The sequence below is a fragment of the Vanellus vanellus genome, assembly GCF_965231255.1.
Source record: "Vanellus vanellus genome assembly, chromosome: Z".
Taxonomy (NCBI): domain Eukaryota; kingdom Metazoa; phylum Chordata; class Aves; order Charadriiformes; family Charadriidae; genus Vanellus; species Vanellus vanellus.
In genome coordinates this window covers 60,355,340-60,361,499 of record NC_138908.1, presented here as the reverse complement: position 1 = coordinate 60,361,499, position 6,160 = coordinate 60,355,340, and positions in this window count along the sequence as shown.

Below are 6,160 nucleotides of genomic sequence, written 5' to 3'. Positions count from 1 at the left end.
TGGCTTGGCTGCTTTACTACATCCAGCTTGTCATATGAATGCAAGCCTCTTCCTGCACTTTAATTCAAATTTGCTTCATGTCCAAAGTGTTTAAACACCTGTCCACATTCAAGCATCTGTGCAAAGTCCAGGACTGGGAAAGATAGGAGGAAACCCTGAACTTCCACAGCCCGTCAGTGCTGGACACCATATCTTTTCCTTCATATCGGCAACACCATCAGGCTTTGTCTTAGAGGACATTGACTGGGTGCCACAATGCACTGTGAGGGTGGTATCAAGATGGATCAGGCACCATGTCTGAGCCTCTTTCCTGGGCTGTGTTTACAGAACAGGTATGAATGAAACCCTTGAATCAGACCATCAGGGGATGCACAATGTTCTGCTATGATATTTGGCCTCAGTGGGATCACGTCAAGGATGAGGTGGTGTAAGACCAGCAGTGGGGAATCATGGTGTATCATGAGACTTCCTCAGCATTAACTCTGCAACGGACATTGCAGCATGTTCGAGTTCCTGCTCAGAGCAGTAGGGGATGAATCAGACCACCAGTTTCTAAAGCTTCCAACAAAGCTTGTTGGTTTTGGTGGGTGGGGTACCTAGCACCTGGTAGATTATCAGTTTCTCTGGCACGTTTTCCCCTTGAGTGACAGCAAGGGAAAAGCAATAGATATGGTAGGTACTTAGGCTGTCTGCATTTTTAAAAATTGTTTATTTTGTTCTTTTCATTATAAGTAAGAGAAAATTAAGGATGTTTTTATTTGGAGAAAACATGAAACAAAATGCTGACTCACTTGCTACTTGATCCGTGTTACGTCCCCCCTCCCCGACCCTCCCAAACCGTAGCTTGTGCTTTCTAAAAACTTGATCGAGGGGCCAAATGATGACCTGGGACATACGTTTGTGCAGTTCCCCCACTTCCTTGTGTCCCCCCACCTTCAGGGTCACACTCACGGGATGTTGTTCCACTGCTACGTGTGCCACAGCAGAGTGATGAGCTCAGCCTCCATCCCCTGCAGCCTCCATCCTACTGCAACCAGGTGAGCAACGCTGCACAGAGGAGTAAAGCTGTCCTACCCTCAAGTTGACAGGAGATCTGGTGAGCAGCATAACGGGGTGCTGCTTGGGCTCTCAGATGGGATAACAGCAGTAATAATTCATAACTCTTGGTCTGCTATGCCACCACAAAGCCCTGTGAAAATAGTTCCATTAGGTTTAGTTTAGCTGTGCCAAACTCCCTGTCACAAGGCCAAAAATATTCTGCTTTGACTCTGGGATGCGTGTGGTCAACCCCCAGTCATTGCACTCAAAGCTGAGATGAAACCAGATAGCACGTTTATTTTTTGTAGCTTTCTTTTGTCTGACAGTGGTGGTGTTCTTGTTTTGCTTTGATCCATTTTAGGAGTGTGAGTAGCTTGTATCTCCGATCTCCATAGTAAAGGCCAGGGAAGACATGTTTATTATTATTTTTAGTAATAATTATCTTATTATTTTTATTCCAGTCAACTAGTTTCTGATCTTAGGAAAAAGTCTTCTGTGAGGAATTAACTGTATATAAGGAGTATAAATAATGAAGGTTGTGTGAAGAAAAGTCTGTAGTCTGATTCGTCTTCACTAAAGAGCTCCAATATGAAACCCATGGTTTCGCCTTAGAGCCTCTCTGTTATGATCGCTAAATCTGTGTACATCCACTGGAAATGCATTGGCTATGACAGATGTATACAGGTGCAATGGAAAGCAGAATTTACCTATAACGTCTGTAGTTTTGATCCTGTTATAAATATAAATTCCTTGGCTTTCAAGGGCAGCCTCCCAGAAATCGTAAGATTGTATCCTGGGTGTAACTACTGCGCATGTGTAGAAAAGTTGTGCTGTTTTGTTTTTCTGGCACAGAACTCACTTTAAAATGAGATTACTTAATTGAAGAAAACATTTCCTGACATGTTGTAAATCAACATTTAAACCAAATCTTCTCCTTTTGCGTAAGGAGAGGATGAGTGCACTCTAGCCTGTTTAATCCATGTGGAGCTCAATGAATTCATTTTAACCACTGAGGCATTTGATTGGTAAAACATAATGTAGCACAGTGTGAAGCAGCTTGCCATCAGTTAAACAGTTTTGCTCAGTCAGATTGCTTTGATAATTATTTGTGTTGTGGGGGGTCTTCCATAATTCCTTCAGATAGGCTCTAGCTCCACAGACAGAGCGACAGACTAATATAGACAGGGAGACTAGTTCAGACAGCACAGTTTTTCTATAAATACCTATGGTCGATTGTAACTGAGCATATTGTCATTTGGGTATACTCTATATTTATGCCAACTTTAAGTGTTTTCTAAGCATATATAAAAATACACATACATAAAAATATGTGTGTGTGTATGAATATATATTTACTAGAATCTCTTGGCAATAACATCTATAAATTTGGAGTTGTGTTGGGTCATCTTCCAGACAACAAGAGATATCAAAAGGAGCCCAATTTATTGAGATCAGGAGTCTAAACACTATTAGCGCTGCTATTGCTAGAATTAATTTTCTCGGGAGTTAGTGCGTTAGCTATCTTCCATTTTCAGTTGTAGAGCAACAGAAATATGTCACAATTTGGAAAACGTCTGGAGACAGGAGGTGATGGAAACTAGGTCACCAAAGGCGATCTCAGGGTCCTGAATCCCAAGAGCATCTCTTGCACAGGGTAATACCCCAGCTTTTCCCTCAGCACTCTTTCTGCTGTCCCTTTTCTGCCCGGTGTTCCCATTTTTCTGAAGGTCATCTTGAGGCATCCTGGTGTCTGAATGACCTTCCTAGTCGAGGGGAAATTTTTGTTTCAGGCTTGCCATGTTTAACTACTCATAAGATGGAGTCCTCAAGAAGTCATCTCTACCATTTTGTTTGTTACTGACTCAATTTTGAAACCTCACCCTTTCTGCTTCCCCACAGGGCAGATGGCAACAGCCACACAGATCTCAGCGAAGGATCTTCATTGCTTGATTATAGTCTTTCCACTACTCTGCCATGCCAGCATCAAAAGACAACTGATAATATGCATTACAATTTCATCACCCACCTCGCATTTTCTTCTGTTAACTGTGAAACAGAGATGTCAATAGTTTTCACAATATAGTACCTCTAGTTAGTGACAATAACCTGATTTTGTGAGGGCTTAATGAAAGGTTATGTACAGATTGCTCTTATCCCCACAGAAGAGTCTAGTCAGCATTATTAAGCATCTCCATCAATTTTTTGCAAAGGTGGCATCCAGAAGTCAGCTATAGATGGCAAGGTATGCTGGGCATCAGAACAAGTTGCTAGTAGGAGCAGTTTCCATTGATTAGGCTACCTCATCAATATAGGACTATATCCAGATTTAGTCATCTGCACAAGTTATTTCATATTTAATTTTTAATAAATATTTTGTTAGGGTTGTATTAAACATAAAGGGTCTTTCGGCTTTTGCCACAAAGGGTTGGTTTTCAGTTATCTGCATTCAGAAGTGAATATTAACTTTACCTGATGCTATTATATTGTTTATTTTTTTTACAGAGGTGTTCTTCTGACCAGCTTTTGTGCACGTGGGCACTTCTATGCACACTTATGTACATATGCATGCACACAAATCATTCAGACTTTAGCCAGAGGTATGCAGCCATGGGATGAAGAAAGTATTTTGTTGGCATTCTAAGCAAACCAAGAAAGGAGAAGGGATGTTTTGTATTGAAATTCCTTTCATCTTTTCATATGGCATCACTATTAAAAAAAAAAATACAGTTCCTATGCATTACATGAATTAAAAGGGTTCGGAAATATTCTGATATCCTAGGTGCAAGAGTGAAGAAGTAGTGAAGTTAAAATGTTGTCCACAGTACAAAGTGGCAGAGGTTTTGTCTTCAACTGTACATTTTTTTTCTTTCTGAACTTTACACTAGATGATTAATTTCCTTAAGCATACTTTATGTTGATAATTCTGTACCATTTCTGCAGCTTAAGCTTAGAGTTAAGTTTACTGACAGAAACATTAAAATGTTTTACTGTGTGAACTCACTGAATATAGTACTTGCTTTACCTGTGCACAGAACATGATTTATACGATTTCCTTATCCAAACTCTATAAATCATGTCTATTGCACATTAAACCACCTCCAACTCTCAGTACATTCGTTTACTAAAATGTCTTTAGTTCTCTTAGTGCATAAACAATAATTCACATTGAACTGGCTAATATCTCTGTAAGTACTTTATACTTTGACTAATCTACAGCTTGAAATGATCATTCTTTAGGAGGCTATAATGAAAAAAAATCTGCCCAGTCCAGATTTGTTATACAGATATAAAAAGAAGCCTAATAAAAACTTTTTTTTTTTCGTCTCCTGTCACTGGAAGAAATATAATCACTTTTGGCTTAAAATCTCCTGAAATGCTTCAGTCCATCTTCAGGAATCTACATGTGCACTCATTAACACTGGATCTGCTAAAAAGTTCCATAACCTTCCTTTTTCTTTAGAGAACTGAGAATTGGATGTTTCAGAGAAAGCTAAAAACTTCTGTGAGACTTCCTTTAGTTGAATAATATTTTAAATAAAGAATCTGGACTTTCTCCCAGATTATGTACAGATCATCTGGGATTTTTTAAGTTTCTGGATCAAAGTATAATGGCACTCAGGTAACAGGCTGAAAACCAGCTAGACTGTGGACTCTTTCACAGAAGGCATAGGTTGGTGGCAAACATGTGGCCAGAACAAAGCCCCAGTAAGTGGCTCCAAAGACTCAGCAAGGTGAGGATGGTTCTAGAGAGGATTGTTCATGATGACTCAGATGCAGCCTCTGGCTCAGGAAATCCCCAGGATGCTGGTTACCAGAAGATAAAAGATGCCAGAGGAGGATCACTTTATCCTTGCCCTGATTTTCATACTCCTTTCCTCAATATTTTCCCCTAGCCAGAAGCAGAGAGAGACTCCTCTCTCAGCCATAAAAAGTCATGGGGTCACACAGTATGGCGCTTCTCATATTCATGTATCTAAATAGAATAAAGTTCTGGACATTTTCCCTCCCTATCATAGATGTGTAACATTTCTGTGGTAATGAGAGTGTTAATTTGCAAAGAAAAGTTGTTTTAGGAGAGTATGTATTTGTAGCTGTTTTTAATGCAGTATGTGTTTGATACTTCTCTGTATGTTTTCTTGCAATTTATTTTTCTTTGTTTCTTAATTTGCTGCTTTGGTATTGGCTAATTTGGTTCCTCTGTATATCTCTCATGCTTGCCTTGTTCAATTTCCCATTCTCCTTATGCCAGGCCTTACTTTGTGGTATTTAGCCACCCTGCATTCACTGGTGGCTCCGCTCCCAAAAGCTGGCTCCACTCCTGCTTATTAACAATCCCCAAGAGGCTGCGGAGCTGGATTCTGTAGAGCTCCAAATTTATCTCTGCAATGATGACAGCCAAAAACACAAAAGACAGTGAGAACTGCATGTTCCACTAACCCCACACCAGCTCCTAGCAAGTGGCTGGGAGTCACATGCTTGGAAATTGTTGGACTGTTGCTTGATGTGATGGTCCAGTCATCAGACCGCAAGAAAAAAGAACAAGCATGTCAAGTACAATCCTTGTTCTTCTATCTCTGCTGATTTTGTAATAGGGGTACAGCACTTGTTTTGCTCTCTGTGGTTATTTTTGTAGAGTCACTGGTTAATTAGGAACTGAAAAATACTAATTGGTAATAAAACCCTTTCACATTTGAGGCATAATATGCTTCTGCCAATGAAGACATTTTCAGGTCCCAGCTGTGCCAAAAGCAAAATAATACAATGCCATTGAGAGTCCTCCAATTACAGATATAGTTCTTCTCAGTTTTCATGCGGTATTTTATAGGTTAAGAGATATCAGTAATTTTAACATGCATTCCTTGCTTGCAGTTTGATGGCAAAAACACATGAGCAAATTAATCAAACCCAACCATTGACTGCAATGTGTTGACTAGGAAAGCACAAACCTGATACACAACCCGTATAGCTCCCATGTAGTCAATCAATTATTGTTTCTCAGAATTAAGATGGTATAAGCAGCAGTAGAAAATGTTTTCTATAATTGTTTTCTCATCTTGTAAAATATCATAACTCCATCTATGTACCCATCCATGCTCTTGCAAGCTGGCCTGTTTGTTTTCCA